The sequence below is a fragment of the Ambystoma mexicanum genome, chromosome 10 (assembly GCF_040938575.1).
Source record: "Ambystoma mexicanum isolate Mex_15411 chromosome 10, UKY_AmexF1_1, whole genome shotgun sequence".
In the NCBI taxonomy this organism is placed as follows: Eukaryota; Metazoa; Chordata; class Amphibia; order Caudata; family Ambystomatidae; genus Ambystoma; species Ambystoma mexicanum.
The window spans coordinates 851,950,200-851,970,169 of NC_090932.1; positions in this window are offsets into that span (position 1 = coordinate 851,950,200).

A 19,970-nucleotide genomic window follows, 5' to 3' on the forward strand; every position below is an offset into this window, starting at 1 on the left:
GGGGAAAAGAAAAGTGTGGGGGGGAAGTGCAGTACATGGGATAATAAAATAATAACATTAAATAAATGAAGAACGGTCAGCTGGTGGTAAGTGCAGGTTGAGTGCAGACATAAGTGCTGGTTTGGGGACTGTAGAGATACAGAAAGCAGTCCCCAGGTGCAGGGGTTGCCAGGAAGGCAGCGCAAGCGTGCAACTGGCAGGGCTTGGGCTCGAGATCAGATGGGTGGCCAGGTAACCCGTGCAGTCTCAGAATCAGCCAGGACTTCAGCAGGGAAGAGGGGGAGAGAAAGCAGAAGCAAAGAGGAAGGTTTTTAAGTGCTTCCGGAACCGAAGATGGTTCTCCTCAAGTTTCAGGGAGGCGGGGAGGCTGTTCCAGAAGGAGGCCTCAGCCGAAGAAAGAGATCTACCACCAACTTGTTGCTTGGAGAAGCGACTGACCCTGAGGGAGTTGGAGGTGGATGAGCGAAGAGCTCGAGAGGGAAGATATTTAGGAAGAGAGAGTTGAAGGTATTGAGACCCCAGGCGCCAGAAGGCTTTGTGGATGATGCAGATGGGTTTGAACTTAATCCTCGCAGCCACTGGGAGCCAGTGCAGAGATTTCAGTCCTGGAGAGATACGATCCCTGGGCTTGAGGCCAAGGACAAGTCTTGCAATCCTGTTCTGGACGAGTTGCAGAGGGCGTAGAATAGAAGCAGGCAGATTTAGAAAGAGGCTTTTGCAATAGTCCAGCCTGGAGAGAACCAATGCTCTGGAGACAGTGAGCTTCTGGGGGAAGGAGAGGAAAGGAAGAATACCTCTGAGGAGCTGCAGCTGGTAGTGTGACTTCTTAGAGATGTCAGAGATGTGAGGGGAGAAAGAGAGTGTGGAGTCGAAGATGACCCCCAGGTTCTTAGTCTTGGAGGTGGGAGCAGGAAGAGGGCCAAGAGAGGCTGGCCAGAGAGCTGCAGGAAAGGAAAGAGGTTAGACGCCTGGGGGACACCGCAGGTAGAGAAAAGGATAGCAGAGTTGAAGGACCCAAGTTGGACCTGGGAGGGTCGGTCAGAGAGGAAGGAAGTCAGCCACACCAGAGCCTGACCGGTGATACCTAGGTTATTACGGAGACACTTTAGCAGGATGGCATGGTTGACAGTGTCAAAGGCAGAAGAGAGATCAAGCAAGATGAGGACACAGGGGGTTTTGGAGTAAAGGTTGGAGAGCAGGTCTTCACGGATGTTCAGGAGAGCAGGTTCTGTGCTTCTGGCACCTCGGAAACCAGACTGATGGTCATGGATTCAGTGTGAAGATTGAGCTGGGAGATGGCCATTTTCTCCAGGAGTTGGGTAGCTTCCCCTCAAGAACATTTTTAAAATAATGGCTCAAAATTGAGCATTTTACAGCACACTTTTATTTTAATTGGGTAAAATACAAAACAGTTTGAAATTGGTTTTGTAGGGTAACTCATGAAAACATCAAATAGATGCAAGTCACCAACAGTGCACAGGTGCATTTCCCAGCACATTGTAATGATGCCTTTATACACAATATATGCTTATATTCAGGCAGGGGAATTTCTGCCCATGTAGCGAAAATCAAAAGTGCGCATACACGAATGCACGGTTTAATTTCCTAATAACTGATGCCTTTATTTGTAATTAAGCAGTTTGACAAACATATGACCACTGTAGAAATATATCCTGTGGCAAAATACAAAGGAAGCAGCACAAACATCATGGGGTATTTGTGTGGTAGTCTGACAAAAAAATAAAAACATTTTAAAGAAAACTAGAGAATGTAACTTTAAGAAGCATGTTTCATTTCGGAAATTTATTTTTTGTTTTTTTCTATGCAAGGGTAAGCTGCACATTTGGAAAGTAAATAGTGTTCCCGCCATGTAGGAGGCCTGCTTTTAACAGTGACGGCCCACACCCCAGTGACAGCCATGGCCCATTAAGTCCTGTGGTCTCCCTTTCAGGGCAGAAGAAAGGACACAGGCTGAGCAAATAGAATCTGCAAACACGCAAATGATGGCTGGGGAAAGGAGCACCTTTAAGACTATCGGAAAGAGGGGGGCAGGCCACCAAATAGAGGGGGGGGCAACTGCTGGCCATTGCCCCCTCTAGGAAGGCCTATGCACTCATATGAACTTTGCCGTTATTCAAAGATTACTTGTTTGATTAACAGTGTGCACCCACCTGTTTGTCAGCAGCTTTGCAAGCTTGCCTCAAAGAGCTACGGTTAATCAGGACCCTTCTCTGCATCATCTTTTTAGGGGCCTGAATTCCCAGGGCAGATCCTGGTGGATGAAAGCATGACACCGCCTCCCCCCAGAGCCCCTCTTTGAGACAAATCACAGCATGTTGTGGACGGCTAGGTGCGTTATTCAATCTATTTGTTCACGTGGTCGTTTTGTTGCGTGGGTGGACACGTGGCCGCCTGCGACCACACTTCAAAGCAAGCATTTGTGAAGTATTGGGCCTGGCGGCTGAGTACAGAGACGAGCCCCTAAACCCCATGGAAGAATATAAAAGAGACCTCTGAGGAAGTGGGGTGGAATGCAGGAAAATGTCGCAGTCTCTCTAACAACAACAAAAAAAACGCCCTTCCCCTAACCACCTGTCAGCCGCGGAACAAGCAATTTTAGGGATGAAAACCTATTTCTCTCTCAACCTGACATCTCCCCACCCTGGTTTTCACTCAGCTGAATTACTCTTTATAATTTTATTTTCGGCCTCATTTAGCAGCAGCAGCACTATTCCCTCGTACCGTGTTTTATTTACAGGAATGTGCCTTCCTCCTTTGCCCCTGGTGCTCATCCTCAAGGCCCTCCTTCACGCTGCTTATGGCGCACACATCTGTTATTTTCAAGCAGGTCCTGTGCGTACCTGTTTCCGGCTTCCGACCATCGCAAGTGAGATTTTATCAGGTGGAGGACTTTTTTCATTGTGATCCTCCACTGAAAATGAAAAACTTAATATGTCAAAAGACAAAGACGCCTCGTCAGGTATATCCTCATTCTCCTCAGCACCCTGCACTGGCGACTTGTTTCCATGTAAACCTGGCCCCATAAAGGGCCATTGTGGCCCTGGCATTCAGGACCCCGCACTTCTTGACATTGGTCCAATGATGCTAGTACAGGGACTAATATTGTCATTCTTGCTGTGGGCCGACTCTGCAAAAAGGGCTTAGATCATTGCATTCTTTCCCGTGAGCAATCAGCCTGCGACACATCTGTGATTTCCTCTGCTCTGAAACAGGAAGTCTCAGCGCTTACAACGCGAGATTCCTGTTCTCTGAAGGTGGGTCCGCCCCTGTGTGTGACGTGGGGCTGCTGGAGTTGCCACCCCAGGCACACACAAACCCTCGGCTATTTAATCCTCCTGCCTCACACAAAGTGCACACTGCACATGTGGTACAGGGGCGCACAAGTTGTGCGCTCCTCCATGTTTGCCCTATACAATAACACTCCGTACACTATTAGCTTAAGCAAAGAGCTTAACAGAGGCCCTTTGCTTAAGTGAATAGCCTATATATAATGGCATGCTTTTGGACATTATGCAATTAGCTTAAACAAACGGTTTATCCAGGGCCTCCTGCATAAATGAGTAACGTAATTACAGTGGCTTAGGCCTGGGTGGTCGTTGCCTGCCCCACCTCATTTAATGAACGAGCCGCCACTGTCTTGCTGAATTGCATTCTGGTATTTATAGTTCCTAGTTAAAATGGGGGGAATAATGCCACAATTGTACACTTTTTGCCTCACATAGTACGATAATTGTTTAGATATGCACTTGTTTTGTATTGTTATTTCGTTTACCAGGGACTCATTCATGACAGATTGCTGGGTTTAAAAGGTGAACACCTTTAATTCTTTGACAGCATATTTATTGGAATATTTCCTTTCTAAGGTTATTGTTTTGGTGTTCATTACCTTTTTTTAAAACTCAGGGCTATTTTGTCCTGCGCCCTTTCTTCTTAGGGGAAGGTCATATGAACTACATTTATATGTTTCACTTTAAGATATATATTCACTTACTGTGCATATATTCGTGGGGGCCAGCTTTTGATTTTTGCTATGGGGGTAAAAGTACCTGGAGATATGTTATTCTTGCAGCTGGTCTTTTTTCCCCTTTCCGTGCTGCTTGAATGCAGTTAGTTGGGGTGGTGCGATGTACCATAACAGTCACCAAGAGGCCGATCATAAAACAAGGGGCTTGTGGCACGCTGTTTAACCAAAGTGTGTGGCCCATGGCAAATAATTGAATATCACTGCGCATTGCCTAAAAACATTGTGAGGATTGTATTCCTTAAACTACATGCCCACACACTCTCATCCCCTTTAAAACCTGGCCTCTAGATTAATCGATAAAATATATAAAAATGACTAAACAATAAATATATTATAAAAAGAAAACATACAGTGGCAAAAAAATATTAGCATGTACATATACATATACAATAACAATTAACATGTAATTATTGAAAATATATAAAAACGTACAGGCTGATTCATAGAATTATTGTGTGCCGCGCAAGTGTGCAAAAGCGTGCGAATCGGAGCACCAGCGTGAAAATCGCAGCACAAGCGTGCGAAAGCCACGCACATCGATTCATGGAAGTCCATGCGCGTGTAAATCCTGGGATGTGCGCTAAAATCCTGCGTGGCGCACGAGGGCGCACAGGTCATCAAATGGCGTGCGCTACGCGCACAGCGAAAGCGCACATAGCGCGGCACACACAACAAAAGTAGGCGGAACACGGGGCGTAACACGCAGAATGGGGAACAACGTGTGAAAAAGTGGGCATTACGGGGGAAGTACAGGAGGCAAATGCGCGGAATGCCCACATGCACGCCTACAACACGTATTCATGGAATCGAACAGGGGAAACACGTGCGCCAAAAAAGACGAGCTAATCCGGAAACACGTACGCCAGCAGGAAGCAGGCGTACGTGGCCCAGCGCAGCATAAAAGTGCGCACAAACAACAAACAAGCTCAGACGCTACAATGAATATACCATTCCTCGCAGCAGTGGTCATGGGACACCGCAGGAGGAGGAGGATAGCCAGGCCCAGAATTTGTACATGGATGCTGATGTTGATTGCAGGCGCCGTGCCTGTTTCTGCATGTGTGTTGCGTGCATTCACCCATGTATTGTGGAGGGACAGGATGGAAGTGACATTTGACAGAGCCACTCGTGTGTTATTGCTTCCTGTCTAGGGGAATATTGTACTGTAGCCTGATGCTTGTGTTCTATGTCTCCCTCTACGCAGCGTCAAGTGAAAAAGAGGGCGGAGACGGCGCTGTGGAGCCAAGCGGCGGGGATGCCTCCACCGGGCAGCGACGCAAGGCCCAGTCACCCTCCCAGGAATTGCCATCATCCGGGAGCGAGGGGCCTGGTGCCACGTCTGCCACTACGGCTGTAGCGGAAGGGCTGGGTGAGCCCCCACAGGGGCTTGCAATGGCGGAAGACGGTGTGGAGACATCCAGGTTGGCGGTCTCCACAGCGGAGGAGGAGCCCGCTACTAAGCCGCACATGGGGCCTGGTGGGGGTAGTACCACTAGTGCAAGTGGTGCAGTCCAGGGCCAGGGTCAGGAGGCAGCACAGGTCACCGCGGAGGGACCTGTGCATATCGCTGTCCTTGACCCTGTGACTGCACCACCATGCACCAGCAGGGATGCCCCGTCCCATGCCCATCTGCAGGTAGGGGGGAGTGCCACGTCATCTGCCTCTCCACTACCTGCAGACGAGGGGGTCCCACGACCGTATGGGCTCCGTCCTGGTTGGTGTTGCGTTGCGCACGCGTGACATTCGTGATGACGTGCATGCTTCCTGGGCAGAGCATGCACGCCATCACGAACAGCAGCGTCGTGACGTGGCACTGTTGGGAGGGGCCCTGGTCGGTGGGTTCCTACATGTGCTTTGCGCACTCTGGCAGACCTCTCCTCCTCTGTGGAGACTATGCACCAGTCATTCTCCCTGCCGTCCTCTGGCCCAGATTCCACCAGGGCCCCATGTCGACCTGGCCTGACCAGCACAGCCAGCTTGGTGGAGATCCCATCCCTGCCACAGTCGGAGTCGGCGGTCCAGCAGGAGTGGACACCACAACAACTGGAGACCAGCTGATGGAGGATGTGCAGGCATCATCAGACAGGGCACATGGACAGCAGCAGCAGCAGCAGGCTCCAGGTGGGAGCAATGATGGCTCGGGGCCATCGACATCAGAGGGGCAGGCATCGGCCAGAGGGCAGGAGAACCCTGGAATGGGTGTGCCTTCCATGTGGCTGCGGTTGGGCCGGCGTATAGATGCAGAGCGGCGGTGGGCAGAAGAGGCACGGCTCACGATGGTCAGGGCGGAGAACTCCATGCGGAGGGCACTGAGGCAAGCCCTCGGGGCCATGGAAGAGGACCGCCTCCAGGACATCCAGCAGGAGTTCGATGATGCCCTGGCCCGGGACATCGGAAAGTGAGCCGTGGGACTAGCCTGCCGCCATTGTAAATAGTTTTTAGTGTTAGGTTTCATTTTCGTTTTCATTTCTTTTGGGGTGATTGGACTATGCCCCACACTTTTGTATATAGTTCTTTTCTTAGGTAGTTTTTTTAGATAGGTTACATTTCTTTCGTTGGGCTCATGGACCCTTTCAAAATTGATTGTACATAGTTGGATTTATGTGTGCATTTTATTTGGATTTCACCATGGGGCAATGGATTTTTGATTTTACGTTTCCTTTGGATTTCTTTTTGTGGACAATGATTTTGGACCATTTTTCTTCAGGTTTTTTTTGGATTTCATCTACATTTCATTTTTCATATTTTTGGACATGCATTTCATTTCATGTTTGTTGATTTTTTGGCCTTTCATTTCATTACATTGATTTGGTTAATAATACATTGTGATATTTTGATTCCATGTGTGGGATTCACTCATTGGGTTCATGCATGTGAAATTGTGGTTTTACACAATCTATGGCAAACAGTGTGTGTGTGTGACGAACATGTGTTGATGTACAAGGTTGACTTTTTATTTATGTCCTGATGTCCTGACATAGGCATGTCGGTGTGGGGTGGATTGGTGAAATCATTGCATGTCAAGACTGGGGTGGCGTGCAGTGCTATTTTGGTGCACATGAGGGCCATGATTGTGCATCTTCCTTTCGTGTTGCAAGGGGACATGAGTCGGGCCCTGCTGGCAGGTGACCCTCACTGATGGGGGTTGGGGGTGCTGGAGGGACATGAGTCTGGCCCTGCTGGCAGGTGACCCTCACTGATGGGGGTGGGGGTGCTGGGGGACATGAGTCGGGCCCTGCTGGCAGGTGACCCTCACTGATGGAGGGTGGGGGTGCTGGGGGACATGAGTCGGGCCCTGACCCTCACTGATGGGGGGTGGGGGTGCTGGTGGACATGAGTCGGGCCCTGACTCTCACTGATGGGGGGTGGGGGTGCTAGGGAACATGAGTTGGTGATCACTAGTGAAAGGTGACATGTGGGCTGGCTGGAGGGCATGCCCATGGTGGATGGGCTGCCTGCAGGACAGGACCAGGGGTGCAGGGTAGTCCGCTGTGGTGTGGGCTGCCTGCAGGGGCTGTGTAGGGTGTAGAGGGCACACCTGGGAGGACCCACACTGCCAATTCACGTGTAAAACTTCCTGCGTACCCCCAAAATCTACGTACCATGCTCGCACAGGGCCAATCGCGTGTGACACTTCCCGCGCACCCCCGGAATCCACATACCCTGCTCGCACAGGGCCAATCGCGTGTGAATCTCCACGCGTTCCCCCGGAATCCACGTACCCCGCTTGCACACGGCCAATCGCGTGTGAAACTTCCCGCGCACCCCCGAAATACATGTATCACGCTCGCACAGGGCCAATCGCGTGTTAAACTTCCCGCGTACCCCCGGAATCCACGTACCCCACTCGCACAGGGCCAATCGCGTGTGAAACTTCCCGCGCACCCCCGAAATCCACATCCCCAGCTCGCACAGGCCCAATCACGTGTGAAACTTCCCATGCACCCCCGAAATCCACGTACCCCGCTCGCACAGGGCCAATCGCGTGTGAAACTTCCCAAGCACCCCAGTAATACACGTACCCCGCTCGCACAGGGCCAATCGTGTGTGAAACGTCCTACGCACCCCAGTAATACACATACCTTGCTCGCACAGGGCCAATTGTGTGTGAAACTTCCCGCGCACCCCAGAAATCCACGTACCCCGCTCGCACAGGGCCAATCGCATGTGAAACTTTCTGCGCACCCCCGAAATCCACGTACCCCGCACGCACAGGGCCAATCACGTGTGAAACTTCCCACGCACCCCAGTAATACACATACCCCGCTCACACAGGGCCAATCGCGTGTGAAACTTCCCGCGCACCCCAGTAATACATGTACCCGCTCGCACAGGGCCAATCACGTGTGAAACTTCACGCGCACCCCAGTAATACACGTATCCCGCTTGCACAGGGCCAATCGCGTGTGAAACTTCCCGTGCACCCCCGAAATACACATAACCCGCTCGCACAGGGACAATCACGTGTGAAACTCCACGCGCAGGGGTGTACGTGAATTCGGAGGGGTGCGCGGGGAGATTTACAGGCGTTTTCGTGGTTGGGGGCCTGTATGCTGGTCCACTGGCCTGTGCGCCTTGTACGGGGTTTGTGCGCTGTGCATGGCGCTCGGGGAGGGGTTGGGGGCATAACTGGCGCTGCTGCAGGGTCGCTGCGCCACTCTGCGCCACGGCTGGTAATGGATGTTAAAATCCATGAATACGCTGTGCGCGGAAATGGATTTTGGTGCACACGGCTGGCGCAGACTGTCACACGCGCACACTGTGCGCCAGCCGCGTGCGCCACTTGTGTGCTGAATTCTATGAATTACCCCCGTGATGTCTACAAATATTAGAAATAATAATGTTAAGGTAACATAAACTGTATTAATACATTTAAAAAAAAAAAAAATATATGTTAATATCAAAGATTGTGGTAACCTTAACTCACACACACACTTAAAAGCATACAATTATGTCATAAAAGTATAATGATTTCACACATAAAAACAAGTAATTGTATACAATGTAACATCTTTTAAAATTACATTAAATGAACACCTATGATATGTTAAAAGAAAGTATACATTATTTTTGTAGTATAAAATCACTACATTATAATAACATTAATATATAATTTCACATATAAGGTAACATCTTTCAAAATTAAAATGGGAGTCAGAAGCGGCTGTGTGTTCCCGAGTTTGTGAGACACTCTGCAGTGCGGCTTGACTCGCTGATTTCCTGTTTCTAGGTTCTTTCCTCTAGTGGCAACGAGGAACTGAGGAAGCGAATAATGCCTGGACCCTTTGAGACGGTGAGTGTTTGATGGAGACTGGTGCCGGGTACTGTCTATTCTAGAGCGGTGAAATCCTGTGTATGCCACGAGTGAGGTTGTGAGGCTGTGACCATCACGGTGAGTAGGGTGCCTGAGGTATTCCGAGTTTATCAGAGTACTCTGAATTGAAGGGAGGAAATGTGGTGTATCGAGGGGACCTGCTGCAGTGCTGCTGTGGCCCACACCCCCGAGGGGGACGGCCTAAGAGATATTGTTGTTTGCGGTGTATACTTAAATATACTTCTGTAAGGCTGCTCACCACCCATTACCAACACCATACATTTCATACCCGCTTACTGCTAGTTGTTACCTCGAGCACCCAACATTGAGTACTTTGTGCCCTCTGGCGTGGAGAGCTCTGGTTGGGACTGGTTGGAATCTCGTAAAAGTTCTGTATGTACACAGGCTCACAGGCACAAATTATCCACCATCAGAGAAACAATCTGCTGAGTAGCCACGTGATTGCTGTTCTTTCTCGAGGCGTATTTAAACAACAAGGTAAAGCTTTTTGTCAGCGTTGGTAACGCCTAATTAGTTTTGAACGGCATCTCACAAACGCTATTTTACCCAGCATCTGTGACCGGGAGGCAGTGAAGGTACCTTCTGATGCCGGCTGCATACGTTGAAGAGGGGTTTCCCTTCTGAGTCAACCTGTAGCATCCAAGTGTGTTGGAAGAGAGCAGTTCCGAATCTCACTCTCTAATTGTGACTCGGACATTGCGGGTAAAACCTTTGATCCCGGTTGCTCCTTATTATTTGAAGTGTTCCCACGCTCCAAGATGCCGACTAGTAAGAAGAGCACCCAGTGCAAATATAACTTACGGAAACAAAAAACTAAAGCAAAAGAGCAAATACAAAAAGTATCAATAACTTCCTTCTTTCCAACTAATGCTCAGCCTACTATTAATTCTACAGTATTGGAGGAAATAGAGTTGCCAGGACAAAATGCCACGAATCCCCAAGAGGAAACCACGTTTGGGATATAGACAATAATTCATTGCTTGACCTCTGCCTTAAAATGCAAAAGGCAATGACGCCCGCCCCATGAAAACAACGGAACCTATACAGGACATTCAAGAAATCCATGCAGAAATACACACCAACATGTCCCCGCAGACAGCTAGACTTTCAGCATCACCTAATCTAACTATCAGTATGATCAGAGCGGTTGCAACAAATGCAACAGTGAGTAGTGAAGATGTATATCCATGTAATACGGAACTAATAGAATTGCAATTGACAATGGCCGCAATGCAATTTGCAATGAAGATCTTACTTAAGATGTGTGGCCAGATATTGCATAATACGAGGCATACAGCTACAGCGGGTGATTGTAATAATTGCACCAAGGAAGAGGCTGAGGGTGACTTGTCGGCTGCAATCTGAATAGTAGAAGAACCTGCAGCAAGTGCAAAGAATGATCTGAGTGTTGGAGATTATTCTGTGGTGTATTATTCAAGGAAGTAACATAGATTAGCAAGGAGGGGGGCAATGAACAAGCGTCCAGGTGCGGTGGCCTCCCCACTCCCTGAAATAGCCAATGAAGTTAAAACGAGCAAAAAAGCAAAGAAAAGAGCAGCAAGAGCAAGGAAAATCACAGTCAAGGGTGAGGATTGTCTCACGAGTTGGCTCATAACGGACAAAGACAATGTACCACTGGGAGCAGTAAGTATCTTGTCCGCATTGCCCCAGGTGGGAGATGATCTGTGCACAAATTTGCCTATACCTAATAAGGATACTGAATTGGTTGTATTGGAGAGTAGCCTGGATTCACCGTCACTGGAAAAGAAAACAAACCCAGTTGACAAATCGGGAAATCGCATTTGTATAATTAAAAATGTATACAAAGAAAATGTACCCAGATGGCTAACAAGAACTGACCTGCTTACTAGACTGCACTCAGTGCCGCAACATAGGGTACTTAAATCGGACGATTTTGAGTGTGTGGAACCCTTGAAATGTCCTAACCCAAACGTCTCTGCTACCCACTGCAAATATTTGGTGACTGCACAGTTGTTACGTAGTTATAAAGAGAGTTGGTTGGTGGCAGACGTTGAGTTGGATGTGGATCCTGAGAAAGGAGATCTGAGCTGGCCTAAGAATGAGAACAATGAAAACAAAGAGTTGCAGTCTATTCCACAGTTGGTGCAGGTAAAGGCGCTTCAGATGACAGATATACAGAATGTTCTGAAATGGTTAACAGAGTCATTGTCCGTTGTTGTGCATAAGTCTTGAGATTATACCTTCCTGTCATGGAACTGCAGGGGCTTTTCACATCTGTTTGCCCCTGATGGGTCCCTTCCATTTATCATAAGCCATACCTGTTTTTGTCTGCAGAAAACATGGTTTACCATGCCAATGACATTGGATGGGTAGGAGATCTTTCAATCAATGGCTAAAAAAGGCCTACGAGGTCGTCCGTATGGAGGTCTGGTGATCAGTATATCACAAATGGTTAAATTCTGTCGTAAAACTTCAGGTTGCGAAGACAATATGATAGCCGTTGTGATTGAAGGATTTATTGGTGGTGTATTAGAAAAAATAATGCTGATTAGTCTGTATAATCCCCCAGGGGCCAATTGGAGAGAGTCCTTGCAGGAAGCCATGTAAGAACTTCTAGCACAGTGGTCCTTAGTGCCTGGAAACAATGCTATTATAATTATGAGAGTCTTCAATTGCCATATTGCTTAGAGTAAGGGGTCATCTATTAATCTCTTCTTAAAAACCAAGAGCTTAATGTCGCATACCATAACTGACCCAGAGGGACAGTGCTGGCTGATCTTCTTCCAATTATGGGATCCGGAAGTGGTCAATGGGAGGACAATGAGTGATTATCCAGGGAATCATACATAGAGAAATGTTAACTCTCACAGCACCCTGGATTATTTTGTTATAAATCCTGTTGTTGCCTCCTGTGTTGAGGATATGAAGATCAATCGGAATCTGTGGAGTGATCATAGCTCTTTGACCCTTACGACTGAAGTTGATGATAATGCCAACAACCCCAAATCTATTAGGGATATCATATTAAATCATGCTGCATCCATATACCATGTTCAGAAATTAACATAACTAAGGCGGCAATTGCAGTGTCACCTGAGAACACCCCTAATTATGATGCATTTGGAATTATGTCGGTTGCTGACATTGAATATTGTATCTCACAATTTACGAGCTCACATGCCATCGTAGCAGTGAGGATGATAGGTAATGACTACTGCAAAGCTAAACCTCCTGACCGTATATTAGAGATGCCAAAAGAGAGCAAATATCTGAAATCCAAATGACAAAGAAATCATGTATTACATTAAAGGATCTCCATACTGCCTGCCAAGCTATTAAAAACAAATTTAAATCCCAAATTAAAGGGAAAAGATACTTAGATAAGATCAGTAGCTGGCAGCAAACGGTTCAGGTATTGTGTTCCAAAAACACTAGAAATATCTGGGCCCTTTTGGGGGATCAATCCCAGAGGAGCACAACACTGGGAAAATATTTTAGAAAATCGAAACTGCCCAGGAAATAAAGATAACCATGTGGAAACACTCATGATACCATCTAAACCACCATTCAGAGCGACCCATGATGTATTATTAGCTAAGATCCAGATACTTAAATCCTCCCGGACGACCGGTTCTAATGGATTGGCAAATGTAACACTTAAGAGTCAACCGGAATTCTGGGAAGGACTGTTAAAAATACTTTTTGATAAGGTTTTAGCTGAAGGCACCATACCACCGTCATGGCAGACCGCCTTCTTAATACCAATCTTTAGAAAAGGTGATAAGATCGACCCCAGCAGCTATAGACTGCTGTCCATGCTTGACTACACGGGCAAGCTGTTTGCATCAATACTGCTTGATGAGCTTCAGGCATGGGTTAATATGTCTGGCCTTCTCTGCCATTTTCAATCGGGTTTTAGGCACAGGTATTCCACTGCGCATAACCTGGCCATCATGGACATAATATGTACAAGAGCCAGATCGAAAGGTAATCCACCATTATACACTCTTGTTGTGGATTTTAAAGCAGCGTTCAATCTTATACCAAGCGAAATGCTGTGGGCAAAACTCAGGTTAGTGGGCTGTCCTGATGGCCTGTTATATTACCTTAGGCTATTGCATCATAACACCAGTGTCTCCCTGAAATTAGATTCGCAAGGGAATATCACCAAGACCATAAACCAAAACAGAGGGGTTAAACAGGGTTCTGTCACTGCTCCCTTAGCATTCAACCTGTTTGTGTACGATATGCCGATTGCCATAAGGTCTGTATCTAAGTGTCTGCCAATGATAGGTTCTGCCCATTGCCCAGTTCTGGCTTATGCAGATGATTTAGTGATCCTTAAGCATACATTTAGTGGCCTCTGGAGATCTATGGAAGCACTTTGGTCATTCGCAGACACCAATGGTCTAATTATTAACAGTGATAAAACACAACTGATGGTCTACACCAACAGGAAAATTGCTCGCCCTCGGCTGACGATAAAAGAACTAGACATCTCCAACACACCTCTGAATAAATACCTGGGAATTGAAATGAATGATAAGGGACATTACCCCTTATGCAAACAAGCATGCATCATCAGAGCTGCACAGATTACAGCTATGGTGTATCGATTTACCCTCAAATATGGGGGATATACTGTTTGGCAGCCCACCAGCTTTATACCCAGGTATTGGCCCCAATGATAACTTATGAACCGGAATCACTATTATCTATAGATTTAAGGTGGCTTCAGACAATAGAGGGCAGATTTTTGAGTAAAATATTTGGTCTCCCAGATTGTATCCCAATGGCAATAATTAGGTTGGAGCTAGGCCTTGTGTCATTCAAATCTGTTGTGTTGAAAAAACGGGCAGAAATGTACATCACAATGAGTAATTATCCCACTAATACTCTGCTTTTGGCCTTGTATCAGGAAATACTTAAGGAGTCGACAACATGTCAACTAAAAAAAGCACGGAAGTGTTTTTTGATGTGATATGTTGGATACATAGGAAGGGGAATGATATTGTTAAAATGAAAAGTGCTGTTACTAGACATGTAGAATTGTGGGACTGGCTGAAAAACTATGCCCACCTGAATAGCTTAAAAAAGTACCAGTTGGGGTCCCACTTATTGTATACATCTAAGGCATCACAGCAGTACTTGAACCTTTCCCCTTCCCCCAGACTCAGACGTTTAATTTTGTTACTGAGATTGGATCACCTGCAAGTATTGTCAGTAACTGGGACAATTGGTAATATACCATGGGCTGATCGATGGTGTAGGATATGTAAGAACGGGGATGCCATTGAAACTGCTAAGCATCTATTATCAGAGTGCCCTAATCTAATCGAGACATACCTTAGCTCATATGGAAGATATGTACATAATCCTGATACAATAAAAGTTATGGCTTTTTGGGCTCAGTGTATCAATAGAAGGAATATGAAGGTCTATATTTCAATGCACAATGTCTGGCAAAAGGTAGAAAAACTCCTGGGAATAACTATATAGAAGTGGGCTGGTATACTCACTCTCCATATATACATATTGTAGAAAGACTAAGACTATCATGTAGATGTAGTATTGGAATTGATTTGCTTTAGATTGTTCAATTGGACAATTGCTTAAATAATGTAAATGTATGTTTCCTTTTTCTCTTTGTAACAATATTTTATATGTTATATCTATATATCACATTTACTTTGTGTATTTACAATATTATTGGTTTTGATAAAAATGTATCAATTGAGTTATTTGTATTTATGTAATGTGAAAAGTGTACTTGTAAACTATAACACATTAAAATAAAAATGCACTATTATGACCGATGCTTCTATAACACACGCTTCTACAGCACACACTCGTACAACACATACTCGAACAGCACACATGAAACACAATCTTATGACATACACCATTACAACACCAAAACTTACAACACATGCAGTTACAAGACATACACTTATGCCATGCTGTGCCATGCAACATGCTCTTATGCCACACACTTATACCACTTACAACACATGCTAGTATTACAACAAACACTCAAAATCAACAATCACTTAATCGTTAAAAAAGACTGCAAATATTGGATTTATTTTACAATTTTTTAAGGTTAAACCAACAAATAATATCTATAAATATCAGAAATAATAATGTTAAGGTAACATAAACTGTATTAATACATTAAAAAAATTAAAAAATATATATTAATATCAAAGATTGTGGAAACCTTAACTCACGCACACACTTAAAAACATACAATAATGTCATAAAAGTATAATGATTCCACACAAAAAAACAAGTAATTGCATACAGTGTAAGATCTTTCAAAATTACATTAAATGTACACCTACAATATGTTAAAAGAAAGTATACATTATTTTTGTAGTACAAAATCACTGCATTATAATATACAGAACATTTTAAGAAATAAATCTACCATAAAACAATATACATCAGCACTCAAGTAACATATTTGACATATACAATAACAATTAACAAGGTACATGTAATTATTGAAAATATATAAAAAAAATACTAAACAATAAATATATAATGAAAAGAACACTTACAGTAAGCAGAAAAATGTATTAACATATCACATACAGTAAAAAGATAAGAACATTTGGTTCTACAAATAACAATACATTCACAACATGTATAGTGATTACACCATGCATACACATGTAAACATTTATTGTATGCTAAATTCAATTTTGTAAATAACTCAAACTGTTAATACTAACAAAAGCAGCTCAAATGTAATACACATTAGTCCTGTCAAATACTTATATTTTTGAGATTTCTGTAGGTTTCTTTTACAAAGCTGATTATCAGTCTTCATTATTTTACTGTTGTGCTTCTCATCCCAGCTTGGACTGATTTTCCATTTAACAAAAGTTGCTGGTTACAGTCAGGAAACTGGAAGGACATATTTTCTTGGCTTTATCAGTTACTCTGGATATAAACATTTCTTATATATGGGATGCAAACATTGCACATTCTCTCACAAGTGTCTTTTTCAAATGCTTTGCACATGCTGTAGTTTGCATGCTTGTTTTAAATTGGTGCTTTTCTTTCCTTGGCTACTTCTCTTCTGTATAGATGAACGTACAATATGGCATTGACATTGATAACTGTATTTTAATGGGCAATTTCCGTGTAGGATAAAGTACTGCCTATTGTACGTTATAAGTATATTGCAAGTCACAGAGGAGTTCCATGATCAAATAGAGGAATGAGACGGAAGGTAGAGAACTCCAAGATGGCGTGCAATATCCTAATAATGTTTGGTAGGATTGTATTCCTTAAACTACATGGCCACACACTCTCATCCCCTTTAATACCTGGCCTCTAGATTAATCGAATGTAAAAAAGAGATCTTCCATCTGCTGATCCATTAATCAATGCAGAATATGTTTGGATTTAAAACCCTAATATTTAACTTTTAATGTATCGAAGAAAAATAGTTTAAGCAGTTTCATACAACGCATCCAAAAAAAGTTTTAATGTTTAGCTTTATAACATGTCACAGCTGGACTCTTGCTCAAATGTGTTAAACTTCAGCTTTATACCATCAACATTTCCTTGTCATTTAATGGCTATAAAGTATCACTGAAAACTATTGCACAAGCAAGGAATTTGAGAAGCTTGTCACATGTTTAATTAAGTGCTTCCATGAGCTCTGGACTTCTGCTCTGTGCTGGTGTTTAAGTAGCAGGCACTGTGATGTCACAACTAAAGCATAATAAATGATGACAGACCAGTTGTAATGTCACAACTAGCCTGTAATAAGAAGGTGTTTCCCAGGCTTGTATACAGATATTGCAGACTGCCATGTATTATAAAAGACTATTGTCAGTCAAAATCGCTTTATTCTGGGTAACACGTTCCTCTCCCTGTCCTACCAGCACTCTCTGTGCTTGGGCCGTGCTCGTGCCCAACTATTTACTGTGGTTTGTAACCGCCATTAGCCATTGGTGGGAGCCCAAAGAAATACCAGCAGCCCCTGCAACTTATCATAAACTTTGGTGACAAAGTGGACCAAAAGACAGAGTGCTGAGAGACATGAAAGAAAGTACACCAGCATACTCCAACGAGGAACCCCCTTGCTCTCTGCATCCTTTTAGAGATGATGTGCATAGGCCCTAACATCTGCCAGAACTTGAAACTTCCATGTACCACAATCCAGAACCTAAAGAACCACCAGGAGCCTAAGGGTCATATTGTGGTCCTTAACAGGATTAGAGGACCTGTCTGACTGAGACCAATCACTTGGAGACCAGAAGAAAGAAAAACAGACTGCTCTGACCTGGGACACCTTTCTTACCGCTAATCATGAAGAGATACAAGCAGCCCCTGCACCTTACTGAAATCTTTGATTGGACAAGAGAATTGGCATGGCCAGGACCAAGTAATGGAAGGAGGCACAGAGGGAATAAAACAAACCTGCTCCTATGAGTGAACATGTTACCTTTCCCAATCCCTGCAGAACTCCCTGCGATCGTCTGTCAGGCCTTAAAACCAGCACAGGTCCTGTACAGGACCCCAAAGAATGATTAGTAGCCATTAGGCTTTGTTTCAGCATTTGAATGACTGCCATAACCATTTATGCTTGACATTGTTTGTTAGTAGGTGAGTATGAACGAGGGCAGCTGGCTTGACAAGTCAGTGAAGGCAGGTTGACAAAGTGAGTCACCTGTTTGCATGTTGCTTGGTTCACCCTCCCCACAACTTCTCCCAGACTTGCTCAGTCCTAAGCACAAGAACCGAATGTAGTGAGTTTTGCAACTGCAGTAATGTATGGATAGTGCACTCCAAACTATAAGCTTCCAGTTGGAGGTCTTGTAATGGCTATTGTAATGCTAGTTTATAGCTATAGATGTTTTGGTTTATGACTCAATGGAATTGTAGGTAAAAACATCTGGAGATCAATGAATTGTCTAACACTCATTTAATTAAAAAAATTTGATTTTTCCACTATTACTCAACACTATTGACTACACTGGCCAGGTCTGATGGAAGTTGAAACCCAAACCATCTGGAGAGTAAAGGTTACAGACCCTAGATTTAAGGTCATTGGCGACAGTGGCAATACCCCCTGCTGCTCTGAATACCAGTATGGCTGTTTTACAGCGAACATTAGACTAAACAGGGATTGTGCTAGTCTGAACCAGGGCTTGGAAGAACCTCATTGTGCTTCCAGCACTACACAAGACTTGACTCGCTGCAACCGGGTATCCTTTGTGGGTATCAATATTAAACCCACCCACATATAATTTTGCCAATGGTTATAATTAAAACAAAAGCATTGGTTACACCGTAATAGTAAATATTACAGCAAGTTTCACATAAGGTAAAACAGCATTCTTTCAATCTTCTTGTCTGTATAGACCACCTTTATTAGGGTAGCTGCTTCATCCTCGTAATTGCTTGAGCGGCAGAAACAATAGCCAATGCATTTCGGACATTGCAGCCTTCATCAGTGTCATCTCTATAAACAACACATAGCTTAGAATTTGCAGACAACCCAACTACATCATCTCAGTAGTGATCTCCAAGTTCTAAGTGTACATTGTTTCCTGAATAGTGCAATTCGGGGTTTGGTTGACACCTAGTACACTGTTTATAAGTATGAAGGAATGGTTAGAGGTTGTTTAAGTGGTGCCCGGTTCTATCTATATAATTTACAATTTAAAAAAAACGTCATGCTCTCTTGGCCCAGCAGTCCATCTCCTGTCTCCATTACAAATGCACCTTTTGCTTTGCATCTGCAGGAACACAGGTTCAATTGTGCAAGCAAAAAGAAACTAAACTAAAAAGTATGGATTGGCAGCAGGCACCCTGGACGCTATTGGGCTTTATAACGTTTAGATGAAACATGCAGACGTGAAGATGCCTAGCAGGTCTCTTACGTGAGTGCTGTGCCCTATCTTGTTTTTGAATGGTGTCCACATGAACTGACATGTATGTCTATGTAAGCTATATTGCAGCTTTTACTGCTTCGAGCCCACAGTTTTAGTACAATGCTGCCAGAGAAGGACCGTCCACTTTTATGTCAGGGGAAGATTTCGCTGCTGAGTTCCTGTCATCCTCATAGAGTCGAAATAATGATGGGATGTTCTCCCTTTTGTGTAACATACTAAGGACATAAGATCTTCATTGGAATGTAAAACACCAGCACTATTGATTACATGTTTTAATTCATGGCCCCTTGAAATTTGAAGGCATTTGGTATCCAATCAAGAAAAATACGAATTGTGGACAAACTTTTAATGAAGAAATCGACTGATAGTTCAAAAAAGGTTTAGTGCTATGCTCATACAAACATCCTCAATAAAATTAAATAAATTAGAGCTGAGGGCCTTCAAAGGTGAAAGCCCAGTGGTGCTTGTAAACAGTGTCTTTTGACAGTAGTCACCAAACATACCTTCCTGCCCTACAAATTGAATTGATTGATCAACCATATTGCCACCCCCACCTTTTAATTCATCATTGGCTTCCTATGCACATGTTTTCTGCACATCACTGCCCTGTCACCAACACCTGGCTCTCCCTGCTTACAGCAATGCTTTAGGCTACACCAAGCAAAGTGCCATTTTGGCGTTTCTCCTTCAT